Below are 12,836 nucleotides of genomic sequence, written 5' to 3' on the forward strand. Positions count from 1 at the left end.
CTAAGCGGAGTTAAGGTTACACCACAAGGCAGACGCATGAGTGAGGAGGGCCCGGCCCCCTCCCCGTAGCCAGATGAGTCTCTCTCGGATTCGCGCTAATAAATCGGTAAAGTAGTTCTCTCGTGAAAAGCAGACAGACATACAAATGGGTCTAAAAAACTATAAGAAATTTCGCGCTTGTAACACGAAATTTTTAAAACCTTTTCTTAGTGAGCACCTATGGGCCAAGGGCAACCTACATTCCAAATTTCAAGTCCCAAGTCCTCATGGTTCGGGAGATTTCGTGATGAGTGAGTCAGTGGTATTTGGCTTTTATATACAGTATATAGATATGCGATTAATTTCAGTGTATTTGATAAAGCCTGTGTTATGGATGTGAATCTAAAAAAGAAAGGGAAACCACACAGAATGTGAGTGGCTTTATGTCAAGTTTAGTTTTCATACAGTGTGATGTGAGCATGTAAACAGGTGTACGCAACATTTTTGTGGGTACGCACTGTTTATACATGAGCCCCTAGTGATTTGTTTGATCAGCCTATTTAATCTGAGCAGTACTTCTCCCCCTACAATTTCCAAATCATTCAGCACCTCTTTAGTAATCCCTTTTATCCCTGTGAGGTTATCTACTTCCTCACATGTGATGACCCCAGAAAAATGTAAGTTTAAAGCATCTTCCATTTCATTGTCTGTATTTTAAATTCCCTTTTACTCTTCCTGATGCACTTCACCTCCTTTTTGAATAATCTTTTACTACTAAAATATTGAAAGATTGCTCTTCTGTTATCATGCAACCACAACCTTCGCATGGGCTGTGTTGAAAGTATTCTGTGCCATGTATTCTTAATGACCGATGAAATGCAAATCTGCAACCATTGCATTGACCTAATTTTCACCTTTATCATGTAGTATGTACACTTCAGTTTCATTTGATTTTGCTTTATGCATATATTACATTTATTATTACTCAAACAGTTTATACACAGTATTTTTTGCAATGACAATTTTTGCCTAAAATATACAACACATATTACTGTTCGGTCTACAGTTCACCAAATTCCGCATTCTGGAAACTCTACACATGTAGTATGAATGATTAGGGCTGAACTCATTCAGGTTATTCAATTCAGGTCACCATTTCAATTTTTCTACTATTCACAAAAAAAGGTTTACCCTCAGGCCAACTCTTACCATCATTTTCACAACTTTGCCAGCTTTGTCACCTAACCAAAATATTTATTTTAACTTTTTTGGCAACATACACATATTCTTTATTTCCTGATGCTGAGAATTTTAACTGTAAAAAACTGATAATACCAGTATAGGAGGAACTGATTTTACATCACGTTGTTCTTCTCAAAAAATATTTTGTTATTATTTCAACTGTAAAGACAAGAAAAATGCTGCAAGAATGTTTGTATATTCTTTTCATCTTCAAAATGTTCTAAAAGATGATGGTTTCCTTTTTTCTTTGCTGAGCATTTCATCTCAAAAGTAAGGTTAATGTTTAATGTGAAATTTACATTTGAAAGAATTCCCTTGTTGTCCAGTGGTTTTTAATGCCAGCTGTGGGCTAGTCTAAAAAAAATAAATTATAAATTTACTTATAACTAAAAATATCAAATATGTCTACTGTAACTCCTCATTAAGCAGAATAGAAATCTGCAACAGTTTTCCTTTCTTGTCAGGCAGATGCTCAAATATTGAAAGGTTAAATGAGTTGGCCCACTCAAACCAATTCATTTTCACACTCGCATGAACTTCATTTGTATGTACTCAGAGAGACAACATTAGTTACAATTTCAAAACTTAATATCATTTTAGTTATTTTCTACATTGTTGTAACCATATTTCCCAAAAAATACACCTTCAAATGTATATTGCAATAGATACTAATTATCCATCCATCCATTATCCAACCCACTATATCCTAACTACAAAGTCATGGGGGTCTGCTGGAGCCAATCCCAGCCAACACAGGGTGCAAGGCAGGAAACAAACCCTGGGCAGGGTGCCATCCCACCGCTAGATACTAATTATTCATGTGACAAAAAGCATAAAAAAATTATTTACAAAAATGTAGGTTGGACAGAAGTACAGACAGAGGAAATATATAATGTTTCTTTAATATACTTCTACAAATAGAGACGATTGCAGTTCCTCTGTTACATTTCTCCAACTGAAACATAATAATAATAATAATACATTTTATTTATACAGCGCCTTTCCCATGCTCAAGGCACTTACAGAATATAATAAAGAACAGCAGCGTATACAGTATATAGCATTGTACAAACCAGATAAATAAATAAAGAAGATTAAGACAGTGAATTCTGAAAAAAAAAAGAAGCAGACAACATAATTGATGTTCTAGCACACACACACAGGTTACATTAGCATCTTGACAGAGAAGTAAACTGAGAGAAGGGTAATAAAGTCAAGGAGAGCTAAAAGCCTTCCTGAACAGATGAGTTTTGAGTTGTTTTTTTAAAACAATTCGTGGAGTCAGCTGACCTGATTAATTTCTGTAGGTCATTCCACAGTGTGGGCGCTATACAGCTGAAGGCCCTGTCACCCATGGAGTGTAGATTAGTATGGGGTACAACAAGATTGCCAGAATCAGAGGACCTTAGTGGTCGGACAGGCACATAGTGATGGAGAAGGTCACTGATGTAGTTTGGCGTGAGATTATTTAAGGCTTTGTAGGTTATTAGTAGGATTTTATATTACACAGGATGGGTGTGATGTGCTCGCTGCTGCTGGTTCGAGTAAGGACTCCTGCAGCTGAGTTTTGAGTAAGCTGGAGCTGTGATATAAGATTCTAACATAGGTAATTAATATGTAAGTATATGCCCTTGTACACAGGCTAAAAGCCATAAGAGTAGAAACATCAAGAGCACTCAAAGGGCAGAGTGAAATTAAAAAAATGTTTTATGTTTTAATCTAATTGGCAAAAAGTATGGTTATATTTTACATATCCCAGCCAACCAGTGGTGGTTTATACCTTTTTTGCATTTGGCTAAATATACTTTAAATGACTTACTAGTATAATAAAGCATTTTATTATTGTTTTTAAGCTTTTTTAACTTATATTTGTTTTACACTCTATTGAAATAAATGGAATTTATAAGCAAATTCTAACAAAAAAAAATGACACCTATATAATTAAATACCTCATTAAAATGATTTTGGGGTGAGTGGAGGTCATACAAGAAAACTTTCTGACCAATGCAGAGGTCCACTTAAAACATGTTTCTGCTACATGATCAAGTAATTCATTTGTTTTTTTGGACAAGGGATGTTGTCAAAAAAAAAAAAAAAAAAACGGGAGGAGGAAAAGATTTTTAAGTTCTTATGAATCATTTGTAGGAATCAGGTAAGAAACACTAAATTTCCATCAGACTCCCAGACATTCCAATTGACTTGGGATGCCTGTGTTTAACAAAATAAACATCAGACTTGGTCATGCATAAATATAAATTATTTTCAATATTTAAATATATTCTTGCACAGACAGGCTCATTTGATTTAGAAATTTCAAGTTTATTTATATTTATTTATTTTTTTGCAGAACTGTGCATATTGATCATTACATGACATTTTGTTGATGCTGAGTGATAAAACAGACCCGAACATAACTATAAATAAATTATATAATTATTAGAGAACAAGTAGGTGTAATATTTTTGTAGACATACCATAACATGTATATAAATATTTGTATTGCTTGTGGTGATGAGATTAATGCTTAATAATATTAATAACTATGATTCTGTGGCGGATCACTCATAAAAAATATTTTTATAGAATATATGTTATTTCTTGACCTCTTTTATTTGGACAAGTTAAAAGATTTATTAGGGTTTTGTTATAAATGACTTATTAGAGGTGGAAAGAAGAAGACATATTAGCAGTGGTGTTATGATTTGAATGATGAACAAAAAAGGCAAGGATGTATGAACGGGGAAAGTTTAAAATTTATTAACCTATGGCTACTCAATGCTGAACACAGCTTTTGTACCAGTCAGCTTAGACATAGCTCCACAGAAAGCCATGTGGTGGCCAATGTTGTGGTTTAACCTACATACCAAAACTTAAACTGTGGAAGGTTAGTAAAGAGCTTAGTGTGCTAAGCTCCTTTGCCACTCATGTTATGATGGTGTAAGCACATTGACTTTTATATATAGTCAAAAATTATGTATGTGATTAAAACTTGAATGTAGCAGCTGAAAGTAAAATTGGATTCCCTCATAAATAATTTGTTTCATCTGTGAGTATACTAAGCTGGGTTGAGGGGGCAACAGTCTTAGTAATGAGGTCCATATGTCCCTTTGCCCAGCAACACTTGCCATCTCATACTGTGAGATCCCAAAGCATTCCCTGGTTGTTTTGTTGAAATTTACTACTTTCTGTCTTGCTTGTATTTTTGACAAATGAGGTTGTTTATCTCACAGGCTACCCATATTCTGACACTGATAAATTTTAGAATTTGATTAAACAAATACTTCCATTATTGTAACCACCACGGTATTTTGCTAAAAGCATTAGATATGTTCTTAATTTGTCAACTCATGGATTCTGCTTAGATAGGGGTGGAACTATGTGAGGTGATTAAGTGTGTTAATCAAAAATATTCCAATATGTTTCATTCACCTTGAGAAGCATTTGCAAAGTAGGAACTAATCCCAAACTAGTCATTCACTGTGTTGTCGTTTCATCCAGCAATGTGAATTCAGACCACGTCAGATTTTTCCTCATATATGGCACTGTAAAACAAAAATTACAACAGCAGCAGTAGTTGAATCAGTAGCAGGGCCAGGATTTCATCAAATAGGCATGAGTAGGCCCTAATGTTATTTTATTATTGTTAAATATAAATTCAATAAAAAAGAAAAAAACAAGAACTCCATTCATTCTTGTACTAACGTAAATGGTGGGTTTTTTTGTATGTTTAGTTTGAATGTTTTTTGTTAACACTATTTTAAATCCTCTTACAAATGGTTGAGATACTGTGACTGCCTACCTTTTGTTGATACATACTAACCTATCGCAAAGCATAAACAGCCAAATAACAGCCATTATAATTTTGACTAGTATAGCACTTGTGGATATCAGCCCGGTTACAGACAGACACAGGACACCCAAGTCCAAAAACACACGTGTTTATTTCCCTTTATAGCACACAGTGAACAAATCACCAACAATGCTCTGTCCTTGTCCTTTTCTCTTTCTTTTCTTTTCTTTTCTTTTGCCTTCTTCTCTTGCAAGCTCTGTCCTCTGCCTCCCGACTCCGGCTCCTCTATTGGAGTGAGGAGGCCCCTTTTATATTTCACCCGGATGAGCCCCAGGTGTTTTTTGATGATTTCCCTGCAGCACTTTCTGGTGTGGCAGAAGTGCTGCCTGGACACTTGGAAGCACTTCAGGGGCCTCATGTATAAACGGTGCGTATGCATAAAAATGTTGCGTACAAACATTTCCACGCTCAAATCGCAATGTATAAAACCTAAACTTGGCATAAAGCCACGTACATTTCCACGGTAGCTCATACCCTGGCGTACGCAAGTTCTGCGATTGGTTTTGCAAACTGGCGGCACCCGGCGTCAAAGCAGTGCTACTGTTCCAGTGTGGTTTCCCTTTCTTTTTTAGATCCACATCCCTGACGCGGCTTTATAAATACACTGAAATTAACCGCATATTGTTTATTAGTTTAATACATCTGATTGAAATTAACCTGTATCAATATAATAGCCCACGGAATGGCCAAACTATTCCAAATACCATAGCTGCTTTAGCGTTGTTACTCTCACTGCACCTTCTTTTTCTTCTTTCGGCTGCTCCCATTAGAGGTTGCCACAGCGGATCATATTTTTCCATATTACTCTTATTGCACCACTCGGAGTATTTATATCACTGTATCTGAGTGAGGAATCACAGCTCTACAGCTGATGATTGGAAAGAGAATTATTGGTATACAGCATCAAGCACATGCTGCCTCAGCCATGCTGTCTATTGAACTGCTCTCATATGGCAAACGCTTCAGAGCCTTTCTTCGTGGTTCAGAAACAGTTTCATCCCAAGAACTATGAACGCACTCAGTCAGTCCATCAAGTGCTCCTTGTAGAACTCTTTGTACATATAAGACAATCACCTCATTGTAAACTTGCACTACAGTTATAATATTGCACAACCTGAGCCACTTTATAAAGGGCATATTTACATACGATAACAATGTCATTTTTAAGATGAAATGCAGTAAAATATGTTTTATTTTATTATACAGATAAATCTTTAACTTTATTTAAATAATTTATATTGTTAATAATTAAACATGTGAGGACACGAAGTCGCTGCACTAGCAAGGATCTGGCATGACACTGGATGGATAGATGGATAGAATACTTAAACATGTACTACAAAGATATTTCAATGTTCCTTAAACGTTTTGAAGAATCAGCATTTTAAGCTTACAGATGGCTTAACGTCTATTACAGAGCTGATTGTGTGGTGATTGGGTATTTGGAGAAAGAAAAGTAAGGACAGGAATTGGGGGTTAGTAAGTTTGAAAGAGACAGTACTGCTGCAATAAATTTTTTCATCGAAGGTCGCGCACAATTACTGTGCCACCGTGTTCCCATGTTTAATAACATGCTTGAACTCCTATCATCATGAAAATTATATCACGTATACATCTCAGTATTTTAATTATTCAGAGAGCTGTAATATTATGAATGTAATGGATTCTGTGTCCTGTCGGAGGAAGAGAAAGCCCGAAAGCACATAGTGACTCACACACATAGAGCACATAGAAGATCAAATACAAAACAAAGCATTTAATGTGCTACTTTAGTTACGATGGGATTAAGAAACTAGTAAATTAAATAATTTTAAAATGAAGTCTATGATGTTCTAATTTAATGACAAAATAAACTATGAGATTAAAGTTGACATTTCGTGCTATTTTCCCCACTGTGTACTTATTTTTTTTTTCTCTGTACCCTAATAAGCTTTCATATGAAACTCAGACAGTGGGCTACGACTCACCTTTTCATGGCGACTTTGATATCTGACAACTTTTTTATTTTGGGCACTGTGCGACTTTGTGAACTTGAACTTTTGAGTCTATGTCACTCGATCAACTTTCTTTTGTTGTTTATACCACTGTTTAAACCAACAAATAGTACATTTTTCCTTACCTCCACTTGGTATTCACTGAAATTCTTCTGTTTTCCCCCGTGCTTTTGCCATTGTCATTTCACAGAAGGCTGATCTTAAGGGCTATTTATATTGATTTGCATATTCAAAGACGCATAATTCTGTGAGGAGTTGGGGTGTGGCAGCAGGTCTGTGCACGTGTGTTACTTTTCATGCTGACCAGGATTTATGTAGCAGAAGAACATGGAAGTTGGCGTTCACACAGATTTATGCATCTGGATATTTTTGTGCGTAAGCACATTTCCGCTTTTGTCTGTACGCCATGTTATAGTGTGAATTCTATGTATGTAATGCATGAGGCCCCAGGTGCGTTCGGTTCCTCTTCCGGCAGCACTTCCTGGCATGGCAGAAGTGCTGCAGTCCATGGCTCCGGAATGATCCGGGCGTCCCCTGGCAGTGGCCATGGGCCCCAACAGGGTTGAGCTTTTAAATTCCAGTCCTGTAACCCCAATGCAATCCAGGGGGTGGCCCTCTCTCCCGGTCCTTCCATTCCTCAGGCATCCCAGTGGAGCAAAGTCCCTGGTCATCTGCCACACACTGTATAACAGCAAACAGTCCAAATACCATTTTGCCATTCTTTACAATTAGCATATCCTTATCTGAAACTTGCACTTCTAGTGAATCTGTCCTCAACTACAGGATTACAAAAATGGCAAAATTTTATCCTTCGGTATCTCATATTCAACTCACACACTGTTATATGTTATATCGATGAGCCACAAAGCTGCACATTTTATCAGTTTATAAGTTAAATATCGGTTAAGTTGGTGGCTCATGAATATCAGACAAATTTTAGATTCCCCAGCACACTTAGTAGTGGTGTTGGTAGCACACCCATTTCTTAAGTGAAAACAGCTACGGTGGGATTTCCATTCAACATTGGGCCATCACTGAAATGTTCAGTGCCAACATCACATGTGATGAAGACCATGGAGAGGCTGCTGCTTCACCACCTTAGGCCACAGGTTCAACACGCCCTTGACCCTCTTTAGTTTGCATATCAGGAGAAGGTGGGAGCGGAGGATGCCATCATCTATATGCTACACCGATCCCTCTCCCACTTAGACAGAGGCAGTGGTGCTGTAAGAATTATGTTTCTAGACTTCTCTAGCGCCTTCAACACAAGCCAACCTCTGCTCCTTAGGGACAAGCTGACAGAGATGGGAGTAGATTCATACCTGGTGGCATGGATCGTGGACTATCTTAAAGACAGACCTCAGTATGTGCGTCTTGGGAACTGCACGTCTGACATTGTGGTCAGCAACACAGGAGCGCCACAAGGGACTGTACTTTCTCCGGTCCTGTTCAGCCTATATACATCGGACTTCCAATACAACTCGGAGTCCTGCCACGTGCAAAAGTTCGCTGATGACACTGCTATCGTGGGCTGCATCAGGAGTGGGCTGGAGGAGGAGTATAGGGACCTAATCAATGACTTTGTTAAATGGTGCAACTCAAACCACCTACAACTGAACACCAGCAAAACCAAAGAGCTGGTGATGGATTTTAGGAGGCCCAGACCCCTCATGGACCCCGTGATCATCAAAGGTGACTGTGTGCAGATGGTGCAGACCTACAAATATCTGGGAATGCAGCTGGATGATAAATTAGACTGGACTGCCAATACTGATGCTCTGTGCAAGAAAAGACAGAGCCGACTATACTTCCTTAGAAGGCTGGCGTCCTTCAACATCTGCAATAAGATGCTGCAGATGTTCTATCAGACAGTTGTGGCGAGCGCCCTCTTCTACATGGTGGTGTGCTGGGGAGGCAGCATTAAGAGGAAAGACGCCTCACGCCTGGACAAACTGGTGAGGAAGGCAGGCTCTATTGTTGGCATGGAGCTGGACAGTTTAACATCTGTGGCAGAGCGAAGGGTGCTCAGCAGGCTCCTATCAATTATGGAGAATCCACTGCATCCACTAAATAGTATCATCTCCAGACAGAAGAGCAGCTTCAGCGACAGACTGCTGTCACTGTCCTGCTCCACTGACAGATTGAGGATATCGTTCCTCCCCCAAACTATGCAACTCTTCAATTCCACCTAGGAGGGTAAACGTTAATATTTAACATTATACAAAGTTATTGTCTGTTTTTCACCTGCATTATTATCAATCTTTAATTTAATATTACTTATTGTATCAGAATGCTGTTGCTGGAGAATGTGAATTTCCCATTGGGATTAATAAAGTATCTATCTATCTATCAGACATTTTGCATATCAGTTTATTCCCTTTCCAAATAAAACCTATAATGTTCTTCGTCAATATATTGTTCATGTTTTCATCCAACAAGATTTAGCTAAACAGTCTAGTGATGGGCAATTCACAAATGATTTGATCTTTTTGAATGACTCTTTTCAGCGAATCATACAAATCAGAGCTTAATGGGAGTCCTAAAAAACGTTAGAAAGTTACCAGTTGATAGACTCCTGTTAACGTCACGTGTTTTGAGTAGCTAATTTTCAAAACCTTGTAATGCAGCTGTACACTGTGTAATCACCACACATATATGTGCTTTCCAAATACTTTTTAAATGTTAAATGAACATTTCTGATGATAAAGTTAACACAGGTGATTTTGCTGTGTAAGTTTATGATCAACTGATATTTTTATCAAGAGAGATGTGTCTTGAAACACATGTATGCGGTATAGGCTAATTTTCATTTCAGGGAAAAAAAAAGTTAAATAAGCTAAGTGGCACCGCCCTATATTTTAATGAACCTGTATTGTCTTCATGGTCAAGTATCACATAACATTTTGAATTCATGTGGAATTTAAAGTCAGGAGTATGTGAGGTTCAGAACAAGCAATTCCTCCGAATATCAAACTCTTTTAAGGCAAGATAGGCAGGGGTCATAACTGATGTCCTAAGGTCAGGATCAACTATTCTTAAGTAAGAACATGTTCAATAGCCTAATTAACAGGTTTCACATAGGCACCAATGTCATCCAATGTTAACATCTAAATGTCATTAGCCATGCTTAGGTTGTCTTTTATTCCTTATTATTGTTTTGCTTCTTTAACACTAGAATTACCAGAGTCTATGAAAAAACTCATAGATCCGGCCCTCCTTAAAACCGTTTGCACCTCTCCGCCAGCGTCTTTTGTCATCTAAATGTGCTGATAAACACAAGCTGCAAGCAGTCGGCTATTCCATCCCCCCACCGACTTAAAACGTGCACGAACTTCTCCCAGCTCATGCCTTGATTGATTATCTGGGAGTGAAGTGGAGTTTTAGAGTGGAAAAAATAGATCGTTATTTGGAACACACACATTTCATGTGTGTTTACAGTAATCTGTGTAAACACATTGTTAAAACAGAAACTTTTTCATATTTTAGTAATAAATGTTACAAAATGTAGGAATAAACTATTAAATGTGTGAAGCCTGAAGTCCAAAGATCAAATAAACACTTTCACAAAAGGTTCAAAAGCAATACAACAGCTTCCGTGGTGTAACAGTAAGATTTGCTGACTTAGAGCGCAGCAGATTTTCCATGCCTCAGAGACCTGAGTTCGATTCCCTGTTGGGGAAAAAATGTTATTTTTTTTTTTCTTTTTAATCTTTGCCGCCTGAACTCCCTTTCTATCTATATAGTAATAACACTAATTTTATTATTATATAGCAGCTTCTCTGTCTGCCTATCATATAGTGCCTTTCCTTCCTATGTAACAGTGTCAGCGTGTATTCAAACCCGATCTGACGCTGTTCGTTTTCAAATAATATTGCATGTACTGTACTATTTTAGAATTAAAACATACATTTGATCTCAGTCAGTCTGTAACAGCCAGTGTAAATGTATGATAATTGTAAAGGTTAGCTTTTTTGTTTTTTAATTCAGTTTCATTCTCTCAGTCGCGTTCACGATCCCCCCTCCTCCCCATCTGACACTGCTGTTTTCACATAAAGACGTGCTATAGCTTGAATGTTATTTATTTGGAGCCGCGCTATACCTCGAATGTTATTTATGTAAGGAAGAAAGTACAGTGTCAGGTGCTCATTCAGTGTAATAGGAACCATAGCACAGAGAGGTGTGTGCACTGCAACAAGTACACATGTTGTAAATGTAGGAACGGCGGGCCTTGGGTGTGTGGGAACTGTTAATATTTGAATGTGATGATTTTATATAGCACGGAACGGAAATCAGCAGTTCTTAGCATTGCACCACACAAGCTGTCGTATCAACCGCCTACTGTAACTTGCTTTCTTTTTTCTTCGGTTATAGTCTTGAATAAAAGTGCACTTGTTTTGTTATACTTTTACATCAACATATGTTCCTGTGTTTGAGCGACACGGGCATGCTCAAAAAATACACGTGTAATGCCACGAAAAGTGCACGCAGAGCTATAGCGCGTCTTTATGTGAAAATAGGAGTGTCAGGTGGGTGGGGGGGAGGATCCTGAACGCGACTGAGAGAATGAAAAGTGAATAAAAAAAACAAAGCTAACCTTTACAAGTATCATAAATTACACCGGCTGTTACAGACTGAAATCAAATGTATGTTTTTATTGTAAAATAGTAAGAATAAGAGCAGTTCTCAAAACAGTGTCGTGCGGGATCAAACTTATGACCTTTTGATTACCAGTCAGCTGCTGATACCATTACGCCACAGAAGCAGTTGTAGTATATGTGTCAATGTGGCATGCTAAGGCGGCTTTTTTTTCTGCAGTTATATTTTTGAATAAAAGCGCACTTGTTCTGTTATATTTGTCCCTTTTGTGAAAGTGTTTCTTTAATATTTGGACTTCAGACTTCATACATTATATAGTTTATGCCTACATTTTGTCATTTACTACTAGAACATGAAAAACATTTCTGTTTTAAAAATGTGTTTACACAGATTACTGTAGAAACACAACACACATGAAATGCATGTGTTCCAAATAGCGATCTATTATTTCCACTCTAAAACTCCAATTCACTCCCAGATAATCAATCAAGGCATGAGCTGGGAGAAGTTCATGCACGTTCTAAGTCGATGGGGGAATGGAATAGCCGCACATTTAGATGACAAAAGACGCTGGCAGACAGGTGAGAACGGTTTTAAGAAGCAAATTAAGGTGGGACGGATCTATGAGTTTTTTCGTAGGCTCTGGTAATTCTAGTGTTAATCATGCTATTCTGAATCCTAACAATATCTTTGGGTCAAATTTGAGATGGTTTTGTGTTTGAAATCAGTGAAAGCACCCTAAATTTCACACATTATCTGCATTTAATGAACAGTAAGAAATGTAAACATCACAACATTTGTAAAGTTTCTAAAATGTTTACAGTGATCCCTCGCTATATCGCGCTTCGCCTTTCGCGGCTTCACTCTATCGCAGATTTTATATGTAAGCATATTTAAGTATATTTCGCGGATTTTTTGCTGGTTCGCGGATTTCTGAGGACAATGGGTCTTTTAATTTCTGGTACATGCTTCCTCAGTTGGTTTGCCCAGTTGATTTCATACAAGGGACGCTATTGGCAGATGGCTGAGAAGCTACCCAACTTACTTTTCTTTGTGTCTCTTGCGCTGACTTTCTCTGATCCTGACGTAGGGGGTGTGAGCAGGGGGGCTGTTCGCACACCTAGACGATACGGACGCTCGTCTAAAAATGCTGAAAGATTATCTTCACGTTGCTA

The sequence above is a fragment of the Erpetoichthys calabaricus genome, chromosome 1 (genome assembly GCF_900747795.2).
Source record: "Erpetoichthys calabaricus chromosome 1, fErpCal1.3, whole genome shotgun sequence".
In the NCBI taxonomy this organism is placed as follows: Eukaryota; Metazoa; Chordata; class Cladistia; order Polypteriformes; family Polypteridae; genus Erpetoichthys; species Erpetoichthys calabaricus.